This window comes from Pleurodeles waltl, chromosome 9 (genome assembly GCF_031143425.1).
Source record: "Pleurodeles waltl isolate 20211129_DDA chromosome 9, aPleWal1.hap1.20221129, whole genome shotgun sequence".
Classification (NCBI taxonomy): domain Eukaryota; kingdom Metazoa; phylum Chordata; class Amphibia; order Caudata; family Salamandridae; genus Pleurodeles; species Pleurodeles waltl.
In genome coordinates this window covers 1,022,870,843-1,022,896,323 of record NC_090448.1, presented here as the reverse complement: position 1 = coordinate 1,022,896,323, position 25,481 = coordinate 1,022,870,843, and positions in this window count along the sequence as shown.

The window sequence follows — 25,481 nt, the reverse complement described above, 5'->3', positions numbered from 1 at the left end:
CAAGTCACAATAAAACACCATTGATCACAGCCACTAAATATGTGTATTTATTTGTACAGTAAAAAAGTACGTTTACCTATCTGTTCGAGTGGAATGGGCCACAGTCCAACAGGTGGTGCAAAGGACTGCAGAGGGAGGTATCCCTTGCGGCAGCCACAGTACAACAGATATGTGCCAGGGCTGGCCACACACCAGAGTAAATCTACACATCCATTCCTCAAAAAGAGCAATACAGACATTACCTTAAGGATAGCAGGCATGGTGACAGCTAAAACACATATGTAGTCCATAGTGACGTGCCCAGTGTAGCTGACAACTAAACAGGGTACGACAGATAACACCTCTACAGCACCAGTCACAAGAAATAAATCACCAAACACTGTACATGGCACATCTCATGTGCTAAAATCCACAATGTTCACAGTAACTAAAGTATACAGAACATGCATACCTCAAACAATAGGTATATGTGTCAAAAATAAACAGTGCACAGTCAGTAGCTGGAATGACATGAGAACAGGAGTATGCAGGACACATTGCACAATACTGGCCTGTCCAAACTGCAGAGAGTACACATGTGAGAGAGAAAGCATTACAACTCTCAACCTTACATGCAGTCAGTCAGCTCCGACAACACACACATGGGGAAATTAACACATTACACCACCACTAATGTACCAAATCAGGAGGACTATAGATGAAAACCCAATTTTGAAATACCACACATGCAAATATACAGACAACATACCTGTATGTAACTGGAAGTACTGATTGATCAGCTCAGCCCTTGACTCAGCCCCACCTTCCTCATCTGCTTCCTCATCACTTTCCATATCGGCATCACCTGCCACAAGTCCAGCTACCTCCTCCTCATCAGTTAGTAAGAGTATCTGACATCTCAGGGCTAGATTGTGGAGCATGGAGCAGGCCACTATGATCTGGCATACCTTTTGGGGAGTGTAGGGGAGGGCACCTCCAGATACATGCAGGCACCTGAATCTGGCCTTCAGGAGGCCAAATGTTCTTACAATTACACACCTCATCCTGCCGTGGGCCTCATTGAAACAGTCTTTCCCTTCAGTGGCAGGGTACCTCACTGGTGTCAACAGCCAGGGAAGGTTAGGATAGCCAAAGTCACCTGTGTGCACACAGGTGGGACGTGTAACCGGATGGGTGCAGCCACGGTGAACATTGGGATGACTGGTGCCATGACACGGACATACAAACAAATACTTACATACCTATGAGCTAAACCCTCTCCCTCTGTAGACGTGTCATCATGTGTGGGACATTGCTGTTCCTCAGAATGTAGGAGTCATGCACAGATCCAGAAAACTTGGCACCTGAGAGATGTATTGGTCTGCCACACAGACCACATGCACATTGATGGAGTGGTGGGTTTTCCTGTTCCTACACACCTGTTCATTGATACTGGGAGGGACCAAGGGTATTTGGGTCCCATCTTTGGCACCTATCACATGAGGGATGTGTCCCACATCATAGAAGTCTGCCTTCACATGGGCCAGATCACCTTGTTGGGGGAACTTGATGTAGATGTCCAGGTATTTAAAAAAAGCACACAGTACATCCTTCAACACAAAACTGAACATGGGCTGTAACAGCCCTCTTGCCAAGCCCACTTTCAACTGTTGGAGGGATGACATAGGGATTATGTATGGCAGGCAATAGGTCTGGCTCCAACTGGGTACGTATTTCCATGATGGTCTGATGATTCAGATGATAGTTCTGAGTTATGTTCCTCTCCTCCAGGTTTGCAAGGTCCACCAGTGGATGGTACACTGGTGAATGTCTCATTCCCCTCAGGACAGGATATTTAGGATGGAGAAGATAAATAACACAATGTGAGCTGCACATGTGTGGCACAACACTTCTAACTTGCACACAACTAACACTGTCCACATGGAGCACACTGCTGGAGCATACCATATTGGGTATGCTGAAGTGGCATGGACTATTCTCTTGATGCACATTGCTACCCCTGATCAATAGTGTCTAACATACCTCACATGTGTCAAGTTCAATATGTGGTACACTGACTTGTCCTGCACTGAGCCTGTATGTAGTCATGCCATATACCCATACGGTGACCCAGCCAATCAGCAGACACGTATCTGGACATGCTGGTCATCAGACAACCAGCCACATAGGGTCACTGTATCATGCATCTCACATGTATGTGCCAAAACATGATTGCACCACTTAGGCCTAACCTGCTATCTTCCGTCTAAGGTATACGGTGCACTTATTTTACTGCATAATTTCATAATTGCCTAAAATGGCAGCCACCTGACCTGCAGCATTGGACAGGTTGTAGTGACCTAATTCCGCCAACGTATGTTGTCATGGTGGTAGGCGGTCACAACCACCGTGCAACTTCTCATTGGGTAGCATTGCTGCCTATGGGAGACTGGGGCCAGTGGTGACATTCCTGTAGGTGGCGCTCGTGACCACCATTTTCTGCTGCCTAACTCACTTGACTCCTGACACTATAGCAAACAAGAACTCCACTTTGTGTGCTGCTGTTTACTGTCTCTGGGAGCCACCATGCCACGTCCTGCAGGTGATAGGGCCCTCATTTTCATCCCAGAAGAACTAGAGAGGCTGGTGGATGAGGTCCTACCCCTGTATGAACAGCTTTATGGGGTACCAGAGGAGAAGGTGAGCTCGATGCCATAGTCATGTGTGATAGGAGTGTGTGTGACAGTGGATGCCATTCGTGTGCCAGTCAGGGAGTACATGCATGCAGGGGAATCGAGTATAGGCCTGTGAACCATGAGTATGGGTATGTGTGGGCTTTTTGTGAGGCATGTTGATAGTCCACTGCTGTTGGTATGGTGCCAGTCCACATAACCTTCTCCTTCTGTCTGTGTCACCCATGCAGTCAATGTCCATCAAAAGAAGGGGATTTGACATGCCATCGCCAAGCATGTGCGGACCCTGGGGGTCCTTGCCCAGCGGAGCACCTATTGTCACAAGCGGTAGGAGGACCTGAGATGCTGGGCCCGGAAGACCACAGAGGCCCAGCTGGGGATGTCCTTCCAACAAGGGAGGGGTGCCCATTAGACCCTGATCCCCGTAATGGCCCTCATTTTGCCACTGGCCTACCCTGAGGTGGATGGACGTTTAAGGGCAGCACAGGTGCCACAAGGGGGTAAGTAATGACTGTATCCTGGGACTTTGCTGGCCATTATAGGGATTGGGTGCCTAAGTGCTGCCAAAGTGGCATTGCAGTTAATGCTACATGTACATCAACATTTGGAAAGGGGCAATAGGCAACCTTATGTAGTTGTGTCCCCATGCTCTACTGATTTTCATCTCCCTGTTCCATACCTCTCAAAGTCTGTAATGTGTAGATGCCCAAATGACACATCCACATGTGTGACTCATCCTGGCCCTACAATGGATGCAAGTGTCAGTAGTACCCTAAGCATTGTGTATGACCAGCTCCAGCCATCTGCATCAGTGACTCAGCGGTGTCAAGACACTCCCATCTGCGTGGGCAGACTACACATGCGACTGTGCAACTCTCCTTCCATCCCCGGCACTATTTAGATCATGTACTATAGCTAGTATAGATAGATCATTGGGCTGGCATTACAGTTCCACCACTGCACTGCCCTTCATGGGACAGGAGTACAGGAGTATGGGCCTGAGAGCTCACTAGGCATATATAGGTGATATTCTGACTGTAGTATCTGTGTAGGTAGGCAACCTGGGACACTGGGACACTGATACATGTAGATTAGATGAGGTATGATTCCACAGCTCTAACATTCCTGGGGGCTTTACTTGTGGGGATGTGTCCTTCCTAAGTATGGGTAGGTACTGGTGGTGGTAAGTGCCATGGAAGATCCCAGATGTGACACCATCATGTGTTTATGGCAAGCATGATGAAGCCCTAGCTTGTCCTCTGCTGCATTGCTGACTGACTGCCTTCATCATGTTGAAATGGATAGCTGGGGGCACTGTGACTCTTACAACTTGGCTTGGCTATTAGGTTGTGGTGGAATGGGAGTGGTTTGGGTATTTCATTACACATCTGATGTGAAGTGCCTAGGTGTCTGACTGATATTGGCCAAATCTGAGTTGTCCTCCATGATGGCCTCACTATACTGAGTGGGCAGCCATGTGTAACAACAGGTAAGAGTCTAGTAGTGTTATCCTGCCTAGATGTTGCTGTAGGTATGAGGGTTGCCAGGCAGGTGTGGAAAGTAGTGCCATGTCATGACATGATATAGGTAATGTGTCTTTCCTATTTTGATTGCCTAAACATGATACATATAGGCGGTCATTCGGACCCTGGCGGTTGAAAACCGCCAGGGCAGAGTGCCGCGGAAGCACCGCCAACAGACTGGTGGTGCTTCATGGGCAATTCTGACCGCGGCGGTAAAGCCGCGGTCAGAAAAGGGCAAACGGCGGTTTCCCGCCGGTTTACCCCTGCCCCAAAGAATCCTCCATGGCGGCGCTGCTCGCAGCACCGCCATGGGGATTCTGACCCCCTTCCCGCCATCCTGGTCCTGGCGGTAAAAACCGCCAGGAACAGGATGGCGGGAACGGGTGTCGTGGGGCACCCTAACAGGGCCCCATAATGATTTTCAGTGTCTGCCTTGCAGACACTGAAAATCGCGACGGGTGCCACTGCACCCGTCGCACACCAGCAACTCCGCCGGCTCCATTCGGAGCCGGCTTCATCGTTGCTGGGGCTTTCCCGCTGGGCGGGCGGCCTTTTGGCGGTCGCCCGCCCGCCCAGCGGGAAAGTCAGAATGACTGCCGCGGTCATTCGACCGCGGTGCGGTCTTCTGGCGGTCTCCGGGGTCGGAATGACCCCCATAGTGTCAAATGTACATGATTAGCTGTGTCAATGGGAGGTGTATGTTAACCATTTTGCCCCCTATCTCTCTCTCTCTCTCCCTCCCTCTATCTCTCTCATTGTGTGCATCTGCATCATCTGGCAGAGGAGAAGGAGCACAGGTAAGTGGGGAAGCATCAGCCCACGGGATCCTGGAGGGTGGCACCACCGACATCGGGGGACCAAGTGGGACGGAGGGCAGTGCCATGGGGGAGAGAGGATCCATAATATCATCTTCGGAATCCTCCGCCCTGGTTGTGACGGACCCATTGCGGACCACCCCAGCACCATATGTGTCCACTATCACCTTTACTAGCACCGCTCTCCCAGTTGCTCCCTACCCAGTTGCCCGTGCCCGCTCACCCAGAAAGGTGGGCGTCTCCTTCGCTGCAGGCACCTCTGCCCCTGCCCCAACAAGCCCTGCTGTCCTCAGTGAGGAGGCTATTGACCTCCTGAGGTCCATCTCTATGGGTCAGTCAACCATCGTGAACGCCATCCAGGGACTGGCAGCTCAGGTACAACAGAGCAATGTGTTCCTGGAAGGCATTCACGGTGCCATGGCTAGCCTATAGAGATCCTTTCAGGCTCTGGCCACCTCACTGATGACAGCCAGTGCCCCTTTGTCTACCGCCCCCTCCATCTACCTCTTCCTAATCCCAAACCCCTCTATCCTCACCCATCCAGAGCACACATTCATCCAGTTATGCATCCACCTCAACAGACACGGACCTCAACTGACAAACACAAGCACAAGACCCACCACTGGCATGCACACAGACAACACACATCTGCAAACACAGCAACATCCACTCCCTGCACAGACTCCCCCACTACCCTCTCCTTCACAGACACTACACCTGACACTCCTGCAGCACATCATCATTTGCAGATCCAGCCACCACTCCTATCTTAACCACAGCCACCACATTATCAGACCCTCAGACATCCACCACAGTCACCATATGAGCACTCACAATAACCACTAATACCCCCACATGCAGGACATGTACCATACCTGCCGATACCACCCTAACAGACGATCCTACATCCAGCATGGCATCTCCAAGCACCTCTCCCCAAGACACCTAAACACCCACACTCACCCACCCAGCATACACCCAGCACACACAAGTATTCCACCCATGCACCTGCACCCAAGACACCAACAAAGAAACATCTTACAACCATTCCGTCTCCCTCCACTCCCATGACTACCCCTGTGTATCTAAAAAACGTTTCCTATATGAGTTTTCCCTGTTCCCCACCCCTCTCCACTGCATGACACCCCGGATCCCTCTGTGTCCCTCCCCTAGTCCAGCCCTCTCACCTCAAAGTCCTCCCCTACCACCCCTGCTATTGCCCCTGCCCCTCCCCCTGCAAAGAAGTGAACTCCCCCAAAGGCCAATGCCAGACCAAAGGAGCCCTCACCCAAACCCAAAGCCAAAGCCATGGAGCCCCCCTAAATCCCCAAACCCAATGCCACCCCCTCCACCCTCCTCTCTCCACTGAGGCACTTGCCTGCCCCCTTGATGCTCCTACCCTCTGGAGGTCATTTTGCTGCCAGGTGTCAAGTTGGGGCACAGTGGGGTGCCTATTGATTGATTGGCAGCCTCGGACATTGGGCTTGCCTATGGGAAATTTTGTACATAGTTATTTATTTATACTCAGTACATCTGAGCCAACTGGAAGTTGGCATCTATTGAACACAACTTGTCCTACCTTTCTTTCTCCATGTCAGATTTGTGTTTGTGATCCTTAGTTTGTGTGTGTGACATGTGTGTGTGTGATGGCTGTGCATGCATTTGTGCACAGCCTGCATATGGGTGTGAGGCCCTGCCATCAGTGGGTATGTATTCTGTGTGTGTGTGATATGATGGTGTAGTTAATGCATGTGTGTAGCTATGTTGTGCATTGTTTGTGGTGCGATTAGTTGTGTTGGTTTTGTGTACTATTGTGTTGTTGTGTGTGCATTTGTGTGTGGTGTTGGCTATGTCCTATGCATTGAGTGTGGTGTGGCCATGGTGTGACTACAAATCAGTTGTATGAGTGTGTGTTGGTTGTGTGATATTGTTATGTGTTGTTTTGTGTGAGTATTGTGATGTGGATGCATGCAGTGAGAGTGGTTGGTAAAGTGTCTGTGTAGTTGCGGTTGTGATGTGGTTGTGTGAGTCGGTGGTGTATAAATGTGTTTGACACCGGCGATGTTGTGTATGTACGGGTTGGTGTGTGTATGTCACATGCATGTTGGCCCTGGTGTATGTTGTTCGTGTGTGCATGTGTGTGGTATGTGTGTGCATGTAGAGGTGTGTGGTGTTCAAATGTGTGTGCAGATACGTGTTCCTGAAGGTGAGTGCTTCCTTTTATATCATACATTTCCGCCAGGGTTTTGGTGGATGTTCAACGACAGCCGAAACCCTAGCGTTATGCAACCTTGTAATATGTCTGGCGGAAACATGGTCACCACCAGTCTGAAGGTGACTATCGCCATCTGCGGCGGTCAGACCGCATGGGAGGTACTGGCGGTGTATTGGCTGTATTCAGTTGGGAAGACCGCCATGCTCATAATATGACAGTCTCCTCCGCCAGGCTGTTGGCAGTATGAACGCTGCCAAAACATGGCGGTCCTGAGACTGCCAAACTCGTAACGACCATCTATGTGTACTCATTACTTCACTCTTGAAAGAAAGAATGAAAGTGGGTTTGTGTAGTGCTCTGCTACCCAAAGGCGTAGGTCCTGGTAGTGAGCACAGAGGAAGGCAAAAGAAGAAGCTGTTGACATAATAACCAGGTTTTAATCTACTTCCTGAAATAAGAATGATTCTTCAAAGTTTTATCTCAAGAGGTAAAGAGTTGCAGATCTTTATTGTCCCCAGGCTTACTAGACCTAATGACTGTAATTAGTACCAGAACTTTCATTATCGAGCGAAGTGGGAGAAAAGGTACCCTTTAAATAATATAATTTTGTATACTGGGAATCAGTGTAACTCATGATGGGGTCCTGAAATGTGTTATCGGGTGGGTAAAAAGCAGCTTTGCTGCAGCATTCCATATAATCTGCAAGCAATTCATAAGATGGCCTGGTAGTCCTAAATACAGAGGGCAAGCATAGTCCAGCTCCATTGAGAGCAAGACATGAATGATACATTTCTGATGAAGCAAAAAATAAAGCAGGTGGGTTCAAATGTGTTTCATTAATGTGAGATTGTCTTGAAAAGGACACCTACGTTTTTTCTCGTTTGGCAGGTTCTGGAGGAGCTCCCAGTTCCTTGGGTCAGTAGTTGGGTGCCCAGAAAGGGAGTAGTTTTACTTAGTATGAGAATCTCAGTTATTTCTCCATTAATCTTTAAGCAGTGTATCTGCTTCCGTGTAGCCACATTCTCCATGAATTGACAGGAATAAGCTTGGTAAAGAAACGTTTTTGGCAATGGGCACAATTACCTGAGTGTCATCAATATAAGATGAGATACTGAGCCCCAAAGATCACATCAGTTTGACCAGAACGGATACGCATATGATGAGCAGTGTAGGGGAAAATAAGGACCTCTGAGGTAGGCCACAATGGATAGGCAAATCTTCTGACATGAAAGAAGAGCGGGAGACTCATTGTGCTCTGTTAGACAAAAAAGGTCTTATACAAATGGTCTTTTTTGCCAAAGTCAGTAAGTCTTTCAAATGTATAGGATGGGACACCACATCAAACGCAATGGAGAGATCCAAAATGACCTGAGCTTTGTCTCCTTCCAGGTCCAGGATGCTTCTGAGGTCATCTGTGACCACTGTAAATGCTTAATTGGTGCTGTTTGGGGATTTGTACAGCAACTTGTGCTACTCCAAAAACAATAGACAGCTGAAGGTTCACTGCCCACTCAAGAATTTTAGAGGCAGTGTCAGATGGGAGATAAACCAAAAACATTTTTTTTTGCTATGACCAACTCTTTGGGTATTCATTATCTAACATAACAATCACACTTTAGGATACGCGTGTGATATTTTTAAAACGCTGGATGACCTTACTTTTAATAAGGAAGATTCAGTCACAAAAGTGATAATGTTACAGTAGGAGTGTATGTGATGTTATTCATACATTATGAAAGAGACAACTATGAATGTTATATTGTTTATTGGTTTGAGTATGTATTGTTGCTCAATTATTTTAGGCATTGGTACTCGATGCTATAAATATTGCGAGGTAATAAGCACTGCATTTGCTGTGCAAAGTCTGCAAACACCTAAACAGAGACATTTTCAAATATGCCTATTATTGATCTTTATCAGAAAAGATCACCTTTGAACTTGTGTAAAAACACAACCTTATATCCTCTTGGCCCTCGGAAAGGGAACAGCCACCCGCCATAAAGATTGAGGGGAAAAACCATGGTGAGATCATGAACACCACCTTGTCATTTCACCTCCAAAAGCAAGAAATGAAAAGGGACTAAGGCCCTCATTCTGACTTTGGCGGTCTTTCAGAAAGACGGCCAAAGCCTCGGGTGCCAGAAGACAGCCATTGCTGGCTGTCTTCCGACTGCCATATAATGAGTACTGAAGGATTTCTGCCACAATTTGGGGGTAAATCTGTCAGCAGTTGTGCTGGCAGTCAGCGACGAAAAGGCGGTTCCACAGCCATCACCGCCATGCCAAAAGGACTCCACCCGCCATATTATGAGCAGTAATACAGTGTGGAGGTGTCCTGCTGGAGGGGCGCTACTGGTGGTGGAGGTGTCAGGTCCCGTTCCCCGGTGGATGACCTCCTCACGGACAAGATAAGATGATCGTCTGATGGGTGAGGGTGTCGGAGGGTGGGAGGTGTTGTGTGTATGCGTGTGAGTGTGCATGATTTTCTTTCAGATTTGTTTGGCATATAACACATTCTTCTTTGTTGAAGGAGTCCTCAGGTTTTGTAAATAGCAACTCTGTTAGGAGGTAAAGATCCTCTGCTACCACCTGCTTCGCTCTCGTTTACAAATTTGAATCAACAGAAAACCTGAAACAAAAACAATATTAAAATAAATTCCAATACAATGGCTAAACACATCATTAGAGAGCTGCCATTTTGGAAAACGGCAGAAGGGTTGTTATTAAGAGTTCTTTTTCGTCTCTATAAGACTACCTGACCCTCAAAACCTATGTTTGATACCAAAATGAAGTATGGAGGTCTCATGGTTCTTTAAATATTACATCATCACTGCAACACATCTGACATTTTTAAAAGTGTCATGCAGAAAAAATCAGCCCAGATTAGCAGTGCCTACCCAAGCTACATTTTTTCTCTAATGATACAAAAACCCAAATCAAAAAAGAAAATCTCTGGAAGACAATTTTTTTACGGAGGTATGTCAAGGGGCCAGGACTATCCCTTCAACAGTAGTTTTCTATGGAAATGTCTGCAAATTTGTAACTCGGTTTGGCCTTATGAATACCTAATCGTAACTTTCCTTTAACTAAGGTTTTGAGGTAATTTTGGATTATTTTGAACTAATAATATACAGCATCATCTTGCTGCATAGCCTTTAAGTGGGCACACACGTTTTTGGGGGCAAAGTACAGCATTTACCCTTTACACATCCCCATGTCTTTGGAATTGTCTGCAGGGTTTGCTTTACAGGAACCGGTCCCTAACACCGTTCTTAACATACCGTTTTGGCCCTGGCCCAAAGATTTTAGAGAAGAGCTTGGTTTGTTGCCCATCACATGTGTGGACATTAAACTGAGCAAGGCCTTCAACAGTTTACAGGTCAGCTTGGAAGCACTGTCTGGAATTCTGCCAGACCCTCAATTCACCTTCATATCTTCAGATTTTGTCACATGGACGTGCCTTTGATCAAGCTATTTACTAAACTGCTCCGTAAACATAACCCACTGCACATGGTCTTTTGGCTTTACAGTGGGGATGAGTACATGGGCAGTGTGGACAGAACCCACTGTATTCAACCTTTAGCTATGGCCAGCAGTTGTTGGACACATAGGCTGGCTACCTTAAAAAGCAAAATAAAGTCAGCTTTCTCTAAAAGAAACTGAGAACATATAAGCCTGTCTAACTAAAGAAATATACCAAAGTAAGGCCCTGATTCATACTTTTTGATGCAAAACTGCAGTAACGCAGTTTTGCACCAAAACGTTTAGCACCGCCTTGCTCCATTTCAGAGCACCAGTCGGGCACCATATTTATGGAATGGTGCGGAATGGTGCAAACCGGTGCAAAGCGTAGGCTAGCATAAAAAAAATGACATTAGCCGGGTGGGGCTGGCGGGATGGAAGAAGGGGGTTTTGCTCTAAAAAATGACGTTAGGCAGGTTAGAGTAAAAAGAAAAAATTACTCTAACTAGCCTAGCATCATTTTCTGATGCAAAACCATCCATACCACTTGACTCCTGTCTTAGAAAAGACAGGAGTCATGCCCACCACCCCAGTGGCCAGCACAGGGGACCAGGGTCTCCTGGGCATGGCCATTGCACCCATTGCCATGTTGGGGGTCCCATTTCAGGGCCCCCAAAGACACTTAAAAAAATATTTACCTTTACTTACCTATACTTACCTGGGATGGGGACCCCCATCCTCCGCTGTCCCACTGGTGTGGGTCGGGGGTGTCCATGGGGCCTGCGGAGAGCACCTGTGGGCTTGTTCCATGGTGTTCCACCATGGAAATAGGCCCAAAGGTCCCCTAACACCTGCTCTGACCCAGGCATTAAATAATGATACAAAGCAAGCTTTGCACCATTATTTGACCCCTTCTCCCCCCCCATGCCTGAATTTAGCATGGGGGGATAAATATGGCACTAAGGCCATGGAGTCATTTTTTGCACGGGAACGCCTACTTTGCATCTCATTGAAGCAAAGTAGGTTTCCACGTCCAAAAAATGACTTTAACTTCATAAATTTGGCTCTAGACACGTGTAGCGCCAAAGTATAAATATGGAGTTAGTTTTGCACCGAATTTGTGTAAAAGAAAATGATGCAAATCTGGCGCTAAACAAGTATAAATATGCCCCTAAGATTTTGGGCCTGAATACGATTTGGCAAATGGAATAATCCATCACCGACGTGACAGATATCCAGTGCACCATATTACGCTCTCCATAGGATACAATGGAATCGTAAAAGGGTGGATGGGATATCGTCACGTTTGTGATGAAGTAAACCCATCAGCCAAGAATGTAATCAGGCCCTTTGACTTTCAAAGACAGAAAAGCATCTCAATTTTCCACTAATCGCGAGCCAAAAATGCTCCACCAACAAGATTTCTGTAACAAAGTAGCTACATTTTTTGAATGCAAGGTGCTAGATATTTACTCCAGCTTTAGGCTGGAGGAGACATTAATTAGCCCATCTCCACGACTGACTGCTTGTTCGCATCCTGAGGGGACTACCAACGGGGCATCAGACGACCTACTTTTACTATCTAACTTTAAGATGCCCTCTTCGGAGGCTCTGTGTAAACTGCTCCGGGAAGGTAAATCGGGCTCCCCTACGGATCCCTGCCCCCCGGCTATTCTCCAACTAGTACCAGAGTTAGTGGTTTCTATGTTGGCCCCTATTTTTCAGGAAGTGCTAGCATCGGGTCTTTACCCTAGGGTTTGGAAAGAAGCTACTATCATTCCGCTAAAAAAGAAAGTAGCGGGTAAACCTGATGACTTAACGAACTTACGTCCTATAGCCCTTCTCCCCTATGCAGCCAAGATTCTGGAAAAGCACCTTAATAAGGAATTGGTGGATTTCCTGTCGGGTTCTAAAGGCTTGGACAACTCGCAACATGGTTTCCGGAAAGCCCACAGTACTGAATCTGCTCTCATTGCATCATCTGATACTATACGTAGACTGGTGGATAAGGGGCAGGGGGCCTTTCTGGTGCTATTGGACTTGTCAGCAGCTTTTGACACCATCGCTCCCCATATCCTGCTAGACCGCCTTTATCAGGTAGGCATTAGAGATCAGGCTCTCAAATTGATCGGATCTTTTTTATCTGACAGGTGGGCCACAGTTAGCTGTGGCGATTTTAGGTCTCCTCCCTATCTATTGCCGTGTGGGGTCCCTCAGGGCTCTTCTTTGAGCCGGACGTTGTTTAACTTGTACGTGGCACCTCTGGCGGAGTTGGTTCGTTCTTTTGGCTTCATTCCTACTTCTTATGCTGACGATACTCAAATCATTATCCCTATTGATAATGATCTTGAAGAAGTAGCTATTCGCTTCAATGCCTGTATGACGGCAGTCAGTCACTGGATGAAGTCGAACTGGTTGAAACTCAATTGCGAAAAAAACGAGATTTTGTGCTTCGGAATTGACAGGGTACATTGGACCTCTAGCTGGTGACCGGAAGAGTGTGGGACGCTTCCTGCTCCACGGTCTCACTCGAGAAATTTAGGAGTAGTGTTCGATGAGCAATTGTCATTTAAACCTCAGGTGAATCTGATAATTAAGTCCTGTGTGTGGACAATGAAGAAATTAAAAAAAAATCTCCCTTTTATTCCTCAGACCAGTAGAACCACCGTCATTTTGGCCCTGGTCATTTCCAGATTGGATTATGGGAATGCGCTTTTACTTAATCTGAATAAAGAATCTCTGCACAGACTTCAGTTGATGCACAATACGGCTGCCAGGCTGCTACTAAAATTACCTCGTGGGGCCTCTGTTAAGAGGGGCCTTAAAGATCTACACTGGCTTCCGATCATCCATCGGCTTTCTTTTAAGGCCCTCTGCATCACTCACAAAGCGGCTCATGGGATTGGGCCTACAACACTAACCACCAAACTGAAATGGCATAAGCCTAATCGCTTGTTGCGTTCAGCCGGTGCCTATCAAATTCAAATAGCCAGTACTAGGAAAGTAAAATGGGGAGACAGAGCTTTTACTATTGCAGCTGCTAAAATTTGGAACTCTCTTCCACTGAGTATAAGGCAAGAACACAACCATTTAACTTTCAGGAAACTGGTCAAGACATGGCTGTTTCCTCAATAAGTTTGGGAGCTCCTTTGCCTAGGTCTTTACTGCCTCACCCAGTTAGCGCTTCGATGCCCGAGGGCCGGAATGCGCTTTATAAATGCCCAAGACATACATACATACATACAACTTGTATCCAACGAACATCATTCAAGAATTAAGATGTGTTTGTGCTGTTCATGCATGTCTAACTTTTATGGAAAAATCCCTGATTTCATACTAATCCTGCATGGCCTTCCGAACCTGTGCAAGCTTCTGCGAGCCCAAACCTGCGTGAAACCTTTAAAGGATCAGATAAACAACCACACGAACTGTGCCCATTGGGGTTTATCCAGACTTTAGACCCTTCAGAAATTGCATCTATAATATAGAATACCTGGTTGCTATTTTTAATATACTTTGCTGTGGCAGAAATGAAATATACCCGGGGCACTGATTGCGCTGCCATATTTATATCAATTGTTCTCTCAATGTCAGGATTCCCTACAGACTACGCCTGATATACCCCATTTGTGTACATGTATTGGCTTAACACTAGCTCGCAGAAACACGCCTGATATACTCCATTTGTGTACATGTATTGGCTTAACACTAGCTCGCAGAAACACGCCTGATATACTCCATTTGTGTACATGTATTGGCTTAACACTAGCTCGCAGAAACACGCCTGATATACTCCATTTGTGTACATGTATTGGCTTAGCACTAACTCGCAGAAATCCATCTAGAAGTTCTATATTGGCATTCCGAATAAGAAATAAAGCAGCCTAAAATTGTCCCTACTAGTTCTCGCGCAAAGTGCTTATACGACAACATAACTATATTTCGATTGCGTACTGAAAGGCATATCGATACAGCAAAAAGAATAGCACTTGTTCACTCTATAAAATAATAAAAAATAAAAACAATTCAAAATAAATATTAAACCAGTTACCCAGCACTTCCTGACATGGTATATTCATTCTTCTGCTGAAGGTCTCCTGGGACCATAGAATGGACCCCCGAACGTCTTTCACTTTGTGCCCCGCAAAGAGATTTGAAGCACTCAGAAAGCAACAGGTTCAGTACTGTACAATGTAATAAGCACACGCATAAATACAATCCTCTCTCAAAAGCAACGTTCGTCATTTGTAATGGCGGAATTTAAATGTCGTATTGTTGAATTTTCTAATACATATGAAAGAATACAATATTTCAAGATCTTGCAATCCAATGTTTAAGATCTGAATTGCAATAAATCATTTTTGAGAAGTGAATTGCAAAATATAATAAATAACAGCAGTCTACCTTCACAGTGACCAGCAAATGGCCATGAAATAGTTATCACCTTTGGCTGGTAGCGGCGCTTAAGAGAGGACCTAGAAATCTGCAGGTTAACAATGTTGTTCCCTCATGGGATTCCACATAGCCATCCCATCCCTCACAAAAGTGACCTCAATCAAAGCATTCTCCAGCAATGTAATATGAGGAACGAGATGTAAAAGTACAACTTTATTACCTTGACCTCAGATTTATGAGCACGGGGACCAGAAAGGACAGCAGAGATATCTTCTTTTCTACTTTCATAAGTAAAGCAGTGTCTCTAAAAGTCAGGATAAGGTTATTCCTAACAGGCTCCAACCAGCATCAAAAGTATAACGACCTTATTAAGATAAAACATAGCTTTGTGGCACCGACAAGCTATACAGGTAAGTCTTGACAAATGAATAAGCTTCTATTCCTTGCTGTATGTGTTTCAGCCTTCGGCACGTACTTCCATTAGAAAGCAAACGGCTTATTTTAAAATGTTTAATAGCGTCCTAACTCTCCTTTGAGCAAATGTAATCCAATCACAATGGACGTGGAACGCATCCATTCCTGTGGTAATGCTAGTTCTGCTATAGGTTACATAATCACGCTCTGAAATTAACGTGTTTGTATTAATAACACCCAGAATAATGTTTAAATGTGTTTATGGTTGACGTAATAATACCAATACACGCCATACTAAATTTTAATAACTAATTCAACAGCAATATTTACAATAAGAAATCAAATCAATATTTAAAGTCATCAGTATATCCAACTTTTAAAAATGTACAATCTTTGCTGTAAAATAACAGTTTGGTACGTTAACTGCTAAATGCACCATATATTAAATATTTCCCTCAATAATCCACTACTGTGATTATACGAGGAATCCATCGCTAAAGAAATATCAACGTTCCTTTGCAAACAGAGGACTTTACTCACAATTTTAAAACCATATAATATACACATTAAGGCAGATACACTGGATATTTCTCTTGAACCTAGAGAATATACATGAGGTATTTGCAAATGTAAAATTTCTGCTGGGTAAATTGGGGGATGTTGTCAAACCTTGCAATTGAATTTGAGAGGTTTTCAATTTCGTCCAATGATGGATTTGTTATAAAAAGTGTGTTCAGTTAGTGCACTACCTGAAGCTAGCAAACCTATATAAAACATTATCAGACCTTTTCACTTGCCTGGTATAAACCTGTCCAAAGAGATATGTTAGAAAACAATCCTTGTTGCTTGGGACAAGTTGCTTCAAGTGAGTCCGTGTCCGTTCCAAGGCTAAACGAAAACCAATACCATGCAAACATTGTGCAATTAATTGTGAGAGGTGCCTATATTGTAATTTGTAGATGGAAAATCACAGTTGTGAGCATGTGCTCACAGTGCTCTCACACCATGAAAGATCCATTCAAAGAAATAATGATTTGGAGAGTATGCTTTATATGCTAAAATATATATTAATTGAAAGGCTGATTTGGCCACAAGTGACAGGATTATGCATTGCAAAAAAAAAAATCGCAGCTTAGAGGGTTCAAGACAGCATTGCTTTTTACACCTGATGTCACAGTGAGAGAGCCATTCTGAGGAGAAAGTGGGAAGGGTATCGTTCCTTGGAGGGGCTGAAGAAGATAAATTATATGGATATTGAGTCCAGCATAAGTCTGTGAGGGTATCAGGAGTAGGTATGGCCGTATGTTGTTCGTTTTTTTGTTTTTTTTTAAACAGATTTGGCAGAGATGCAGTGAGCAGTCCATGAGAGATAATGAATATATATGGTCTGATCTGTTCAACAGTAAGGGGCATATTTATACTCTGTTTGCTCCGGAATTGCGTCGTTTTTTTTTACGCAAATCCGACGCAAAACTAACTCCATATTTATACTTTGGCGTTAGACCCGTCTAGCGCCAAAGATCTTGGAGTTTGCGTCATTTTTTAGCGTGGACACCTACCTTGCGTTAATGATATGCAAGGTAGGGGTTCCCGTCTAAAAAATGACTCCGAGGCATGTGCGCCGTATTTACACTCCCGGGCAAAAATGATGCCCGGGAGTGGGCGGGTCAAAAAAAATGACGTCCAGCCGCTTTAGCGTAATTTTTTAACGCCTGGTCAGGGCAGGCGTTAAGGGACCTGTGGGCTCGGAAGGAGCCCAGAGGTGCCCTCCCATGCCCCCAGGGACACCCCCTGCTACCCTTGCCCACCCCAGGAGGACGCCCAAGGATGGAGGGACCCATCCCAGGGAACTTAAGGTAAGTTCAGGTAAGTATTTTTTTTTTATTTTTTTTGTGGCATAGGGGGGCCTGATTTGTGCCCTCCTACATGCCACTATGCCCAATGACCATGCCCAGGGGACATAAGTCGGGTTGAGGCGAAAAATTTGCCTCAGCCTGACTTGCCCCATTTTTTGGCGCCCAAGCTCCATTTTCCCCTACGCCGGCGCTGCCTGGTGTAAGTCATTTTTTTTTACGCACACCAGGCAGCTCCGCCGGCTAACGTCATTCCATAGATAAGGCGCCCGCATGGCGCTTTGGAATGGCGTTAGCCGGCGTTAAATTTTTTGACGCACAACTGCGTTGGCGCAGTTGTGCGCCAAAAAGTATAAATACGTCCCTAAGTCCCTTTGGGAAAAGCAACCAGCATTTACGTGAACTTGCATCACCATGGTGCTCTAGAGCAGAGTTTTTATTTTTTGTTTGGGGAGATAAGTATTCTCTGCAAGCCACAATAGAAGGATTATGAGGAAGCTGTCTTGGAGGTTTCTGGGGTCGTCAGAATTTTGTGGTCCCTAATACCAACTCTGGTCTTTCACGTCCTGGGGTCCCTATACTGTGTACCCCTAAACAGGGAGCCAAGTACTCTTTTTAGCAATTGACTTTCAAGGTAGCAAAGCAGAGCAACCCAAGGAATATTCAGGAGAGGTACTGTTAGTTACATAAGCAGAAGGTAACTTGAATGACACAAATACTGTTTCAAGAATATTGAGTAATGCGAATATTGTGTCAATAACATTGTGAAGTTGAAAATATCAAGGAACAGACTATGTAGTTTTTTCAAACATTGTTTTATATAATATTGTTCATTTTAGTATGGTTGTATTATATATTCTCTTTCATTAATTTATGATATACTACCTATTACACCAGCTATAGTTATTAGTACTACCATAATAATTGTTTTATATTTTTAGTGTAGATGGTAAGTTTCAAAGTGTAATTGAGTTTTTAAATTTAATTTGTAATTTATGATTTAGTAATCGGTTGTTGCATTTGTAGGAGAAGAAGTTGGGAAGGTATTTCACACATAAATGATTGTTTCTTTAATGCATTTTTTGAACTAATTACACATTTTATATGTAATTAATTATGTAAATTATGGAAGTGATTACTTGTTTTTGTAATTATTTAAATGAGTGTTTCGATTTTTACTGAGCAATTTTAAATTTCCTTAGTTTAATTATTGATTTATCATTTCGTAGTACGAACTAAACAATTTTTTTTGCCAAACAAAGTAAAACAAAATTGGTGCTATTTGGCCACTATGCCAGGAAAACATTGCTAAAATGGAGGATGGGCTCCCTGACAACAACATCGACAAAAAGTTATAATTATCTTAGAGTATGGTTTAGTGACATGGTGAAAGCAACCATACATCAGAATAGGATGAAGGCGAAAGCACAAGCAACCACATATACCTGTTACAGAGAATGCCTGGAATGTAGAACGGGGGAATGCCTAGAATGTAGAACGGGGAACGTGGGAGATGGAGAGGATTCGGGAGGAATCGTTGGGAGAGGCCGGAGCGACAAGATGTGTTTCACTTCGTGAGATGTCAATAAACCTCAGAAACTTCCATTTATCGTCTCTCATTATGTACAACATTTTGGTGACGATTTAATGACGAACTCACGCATGAGCCCAGCAAAGAAATAGAAGACGCCCGCCTGAACAGTTTAGTTCTCAGGAAGCCGTACCTTTGGAGGAAGAAGTGCTGCCTGCTCTGCCTTAATACGGCGAATATTGGAAAAGACATATAATTGATTCGAGGACCTTACGGTAATTTTTAAAAAAAATCTTTCTGCCTGTTGGTGTAACAGCAGTTAAAGACAGTCGCGCGGCATTATTTTGAACAACGCGCGACGTCTTTTGTTCTTGCTGAAGCGCGTCAGTTGTTGGAATCCTTGAACACAGACGTATTCTGGGCTCTAATAGTGTTTCTTTTCTTGCGGAGGCCGCGCTAATGAAGGATCGCTTACCTAAGTCCTACATATCTGCCTCTTGTGCTGTATTGGTTTGACGGTGGGCGGAGCCAATTTTTTTTTGATGTGTACATGGTGGAAGGACTTTCTTTCTTGTTTTAGTGTCAACATTAAAAGAGGACTGTTCTGGAGTTTTTTTTTTGCTTAGGCCAATTTTTATATCTGAAAATTCTATTTTTCAAATTAGAACATCTTAGAAAGGTTCAGTTTTTTTTAAAGGAAAATTACTTGTGAAATCTGACATTTATCTTGTTTATTTATTCTTTTCTCCTCACGGTGAAAAGACAGAGACATGCAGTTTGAACCACCAGCTAAATTTTTACAGAGCAAAGGTGATCCACCAATGCACTGGTCTAGGTGGAAGGAGGAGTTCTTGACCTACATGAAAGCTATTGATGATGACTACGTCACAGGAAAGGAAGAAAAATATTCTTTTGCATTGTTTGGGTTCTGAAGGGCAAATGTTTTTTAGAACTTTACCCCCGATACTGGTACAAGATCAAGGTGATGGAGAGGTGGATGTCTTCAAGGAGGCGCTAATGAGGTTGGAGAAGAGGTTCAAACCTACTGCAAGTCTAGCATTGAATAGATTCAAATTTTACACAAGAGTACAACATTCAGAAGAGACATTTGATGAGTTTCTTAAAGCGTTACGTGGTCTATCAGTATATTGCAATTTTGGAAATATGACTGATGAGATGATCAGAGATCAAATTATTGTGCATGTTAAAAGCAGGAAAATCCAAGAGCATCTTTGGGTTATGGGTGATCCCAAATTACAAGATGTAATTGCAACTGCGAAAGCTTTAGAGCAATCCGAACAATGGATGAGAACAGTACAAGATTCTGACAAGGTCAAATGTTTAGAGTCTGAGGTGGTGAGTGCAATGATGGGTAGTAATGTGAATAGTAATGTTGCTGCAAAGCATACTACGGCTAGCAGGAAGTGGGTAAAACATGACAGGCGGGAAAAACCGTCATACTTTCGTTGTGGTAGTTTGAACCACCTGGCTTCGTCACCTCAGTGTCCTGCTGTTGGAAAAGAGTGTGTGAAATGTGGAAGATTGGGACATTTTGCACGGGTATGCAAAGATGTTAAGAAAGGGAACTATGTTGCCAAGGGAAAGATGGGGTGTGTGAGTGTCAAGAAAGACAGTGAAGAGTGTCAGGAGTCTGATGGCGAGCACAGAGGCATGGTGTTGTCGCTTAAGCAGGGAAATGTGATAGGGTATGAACATTTAAGTCAACCAAGGTGTGAAGTGCAAGTTGCTGGAAGAAAATTGGAATTAATGGCTGATTCGGGATCTCCTTGGACCATTGTTACACTTGATTATTTTAAACTTATCTTTGACGGGGTATGGAATAAGTGTGATCTAAAAGAATCTGATATTGTTGCAGAAAGGTTTGAAGGGCGCACTATTGAGGTGATAGGTTTTGTGGATACTGTTATCAATTTTAAAGGAAGATGTGCGAACATTAAATTGTATGTTGCTGCTAAGGGTGTGAATGTCCTGGGATGGAGAGACCAAGGTAAACTGGGGATAATTCTGAACCCCCGGTGCAGGGAGCCTGTCTTGGTGGTAGAGTCAAGAGAAGCAACTGAGTGGGTTACATCTAGATTTCCACAAGTTTTCACTAATAAATTAGGTAAATTAGCCAATTATAGCCATAAAATCAAGGTTAAGGCTAATGCTAAACCTCTGATTCAGAAACTTAGAAATGTTCCCATCAGTGTGAGAGAAGAATTAAAGCAGATATTGTCAGAGATGGTAAATGAAGATGTGATAGAGGAGATTGAATCCTCTGAGTGGGTTTCTCCGATTGTTTTGGCACGAAAGTCAGATAAATCTTTGAGACTATGTGTAGATCTGAGAGCTGTAAATGCCAATATCATCGTAAATTGCCATCCTTTGACAAAGATCAATGAGGTCATTAGTATGTTGGAAGGGGCGAACATCTTTTCCACACTGGATCTGAGATCAGCGTACCATCAGATTGAGTTAACGGAAGATTCTAGGCATTTAACAGCGTTTATCACCCCGCAAGGATTATACCAGTTAATAAGGATGCCCTTTGGCTTAGCATCACCTGCGTCTGTCTTCCAAAGAGCAATGTTTCATCTGTTTAAGGACATGGACAAATACGTAAAATGTTTTCAAGATGATGTTCTAATCTTTTCGAAGGATGAGAATGAACATAAACAGCATGTGGAGGATGTGTGTCAAGTACTGAGTAAGAATGGGTTGACCTTTAAGGCGAAGAAATGCAAGTTCTTTGCGAAATCTGTTGAGTATTTAGGTCACTCTATTTCAGGAGAAGGGGTAGTTCCTAATCAATCTCTTGTGGATGCTATAGTTAATGCTCCAGTGCCTGACAATCGGGAGAAGTTGTTGTCCTTCACTGGCTTATGTGAATATTATAGCAAATTTATCAAGAATTTTGCTACCAAGATGGAACCTTTGAGGGAGCTCACACGCAAAGGAGTCCAGTATATTTGGACTGGTAAACAAAGTGATGCGTTTGAGAAGATCAAAAAGGAAATTGTTGAGGCACCTACGTTGAAGCCTTTCTGTGTGGGAGCACAATGCATTGTGACGGTGGATGCAAGCATGTATGGAATTGGGGGTGTTTTATCTCAGTGGTGTGGGAAGGACAGGTGGAATGTTACCTTTGCATCTCATACTTTGACTGAGGCAGAGTGGAGGTATGCAGTAATTGAAAAGGAATTGTTAGCGTGCATTTGGGCGGTTGAACATTTCCGGGACTATATCTGGGGGTCTAAATTTATTTTGCAGCCAGACCACAAACCTTTGGTTGGTATCTTATCTCCAAGTGGAGGCTGGAATGCTACTGCTCGTATTGCCAGATTAGTCTCCAGGTTGCAGGAGTATTGTTTCAAAATTGAATATGTGCCTGGAAGAAACAATGCTATAGCGGATTGTTTGTCACACCTTCCTCAGATGGGGAGAGGAGATTGTGAGGGTATTTTGGAGTGTGATGTTGTATCTGCTGTGTCGGGTTATATGTCTGCTGAGTTTGGTGGTATAGATGAGAATGAGTGGATCAGGTGTGATAAGGAGGACCTACTTCTCCAAGAGGTAAAGAAATATGTGAGGGAAGGTTGACCAAGCCAGAGGAGTGTATCTGTTGAAGTAGAGCCGTATGGTAAAGTCAAAGATGAATTGGACATAGAGAATGATATTTTGTTTAAGGAAGGGAAATGTATTCCTCCTAAGGGAATGCAGGATGTGATTTTAAAACTAGCTCATGAGGGTCATCCAGGTAAAGACTTATTCGTACTTGTTTTTGGTGGCCAGGGTTGGATAAAATGGCGGATAGGGTAGTGAGGGAGTGTGGTGTGTGTGTGTGAATGGAGAAAAAATGTTGAAGACTGTTCCTGCTCCTCTTATTCCTGTTCCCTGGCTGAGTTCTCCTTGGCAGAAATTAGGATTCGACATTTCGGGCCCGTTCTTTTCTCTTCCAACAGATACACGTTATGCTCTGGTGTTGATAGATTATTTTTCCAAATGGCCAGAGGTAAAGTTAGTTGCCCAGGTGACATCAGCGACTATTATTGAATTCTTTAAGGAGGTGTTTGCTAGAGAAGGGTATCCCGAAGTTTTGATTTCAGATATTGGTATCCAGCTGAGTTCGATTGAGATGAAGGCTGTCTCGGTTGAAGAAGTTAGAGAGAGGGTAAGAAGGAAACAGGAGAATTTCAAGAAGAGGTATGATGATAAGTGGAAAGTGAAAGAATCTTGTTTTGAGGCGGGTGATTGGGTGAAGGTGCGTGAACCTGGTTTCTTGGTGAAAGGTGCGGCTAAGTTTGGTAAGGCTTTGAAGGTTATAAAAGTGTTCAGGAATAGTGTTGTTACACAGGATGGAAAAGTGTGGAATGTAAGTAGACTAGCAAAGTGTGCATGGAATGACATGCACCAGGACAGGGGTGATGTTTTAAATCCCTTGATTAGGATTGGAAATGGTATGCGATTTGATGAAGATGGTTGTGATCATCAGGATGTGGTGGAGGATCGATTTGGAGAGGTAGAGTCTGTGCAGACGTGTGACAGTGACGTTGATGTTGCTGTGGGGGATACCTCTGTTGCATCACGAGTAAAGTCCAACTTTAGGGCAAGACGTCAACCGGCCAAGTTCAAGGATTATGTTTAGGATAACAGAATGGCTATTAAAATAAAATGGACTCTGTTTATTATGTTTTATTGCAGTGGGTTACCATATTAATTTTGTTAAGTTTGTTCATCATTTTGTCATAGATACATTCTTGGTTTTTTTTTGTTTTTGTTTAGTTTTGTTTAAAGAGGGAAAGTATGTTACAGAGAATGCCTGGAATGTAGAACGGGGGAATGCCTAGAATGTAGAACGGGGAACGTGGGAGATGGAGAGGGTTCGGGAGGAATCGTTGGGAGAGGCCGGAGCGACAAGATGTGTTTCACTTCGTGAGATGTCAATAAACCTCAGAAACTTCCATTTATCGTCTCTCATTATATACAACAATACCCTATGCACATTTTATGGAACATTATGCACCCCAACAACTGTGGCAATCAAAAGGGTTAGCAAAGCAAAACTGATGCCTACAGTAGAATATACACATCAAGCTTTACCTGAGCAAAGCGAGACACTTTTAGAGAGAGAGCAGTACCAGGACTAAAGGTGCATTTTTCGGCTACTGAGATACACATGGAACAGCCCGATACACTTGGAGTTTGGCCTCACTCGGAATCTTTGTACAAAGAGCACTGAGTAATCGCCAATTAGACAATTCTTATGCTCAGTAGGTCAGGAAATATATTTGTAGGAGGGGCGGAAAACCGCAATTCCCCACCAAGGTACACCATGGATATACCCTACCAACACAGTATCCAATCACAAAAAAGTGACCTTGGACCTCCTTAATTGTCACAATACTGGCCACTCACCACAATGTGATTTCCTTCCTCATACAGAAAAATATGATTTATTTTTTAGTGACCCTGACCCACTCTAGTAGTGGTATGCTTCATCATCAGGTCCACCTTAGCTCCTAAATGCCAAGGTGGGCTCAACTGAGTGACGGGAGCACTTACTATAGATCCTACTGGGGCCTGAATGAAAATACCTTACTGGTCACCAAGGTATCCCTTCATTCGTAGTGCCAGTAGGTATGATTAAAATAAAGCAATGGGAGGGGATATCTAGGTATATTATGGTCCTATGACCCTTATCTAGGTAGATATACTAATCAATTAATCCAGTGTCAACATGTTTCAGCCCTAGCGAAGCCCTGTGAGGTCCCGGGCTTTCATCAGATATGTGATAATGTGTCCCCGGATGGTGGTCAAAACAGGCTACATGCACACCCTCCTGTGTAAATGCATGCGAACATAGTAGTACCTTAATTCGCCTGCTTGAAATCAATCAAGCACAAATGTGGTACTAAAAAGGGAAAATAATAATGCATGGACATCCCTGTGTGGGGTACAAAATACATAAAACAGTAACTTTAACATTGACTTTGTTATGACTTTTTTATGAAGATGGTGCGCACAAATACAAAGTGGCCAACAGATTTCACCACTAGTTTGATGTACATGCATAGTTCTAGTATGTGGAAGCAAATGATACGTCACCTTCACATCTTGCTCATCCATGGTGGCACACATAAAAAACACTCTTTCAGTGTCACAAACAATGCACCTGGTATTAATTATGTGATAATTTCGGGTTGCAGTACTGTACCACACATATAGGTATCTTCCCAGAATGATCAATTGTGCATACACAAAGGTGGGACATTTCCTATCTTCTGTGAGATTTAAAGCCACCCAGACTTTTACAACCACTCGCCTCTCTCACAAAAAAAACACTTCTCCATTGCAACATGCAATGCAGAAAATGTGACATTAAGAGTTGTTTCAACACGCCACACTGTGTCGCGCTAAAGTATGTCCTACCAAGGTTAAACTCGTGCTAGTATCAGGATGAAATTCTACCCTTCATATGTAAAGAGCAAGCTCACCCATTTTTGGGAGCCACTCAGTTTCTCACAGAGGGGGAGGGAAGAACGCCCCTGTAGTCACAATCTAACAGAACATCACACGTATATTTAGAAAAAATAACTAT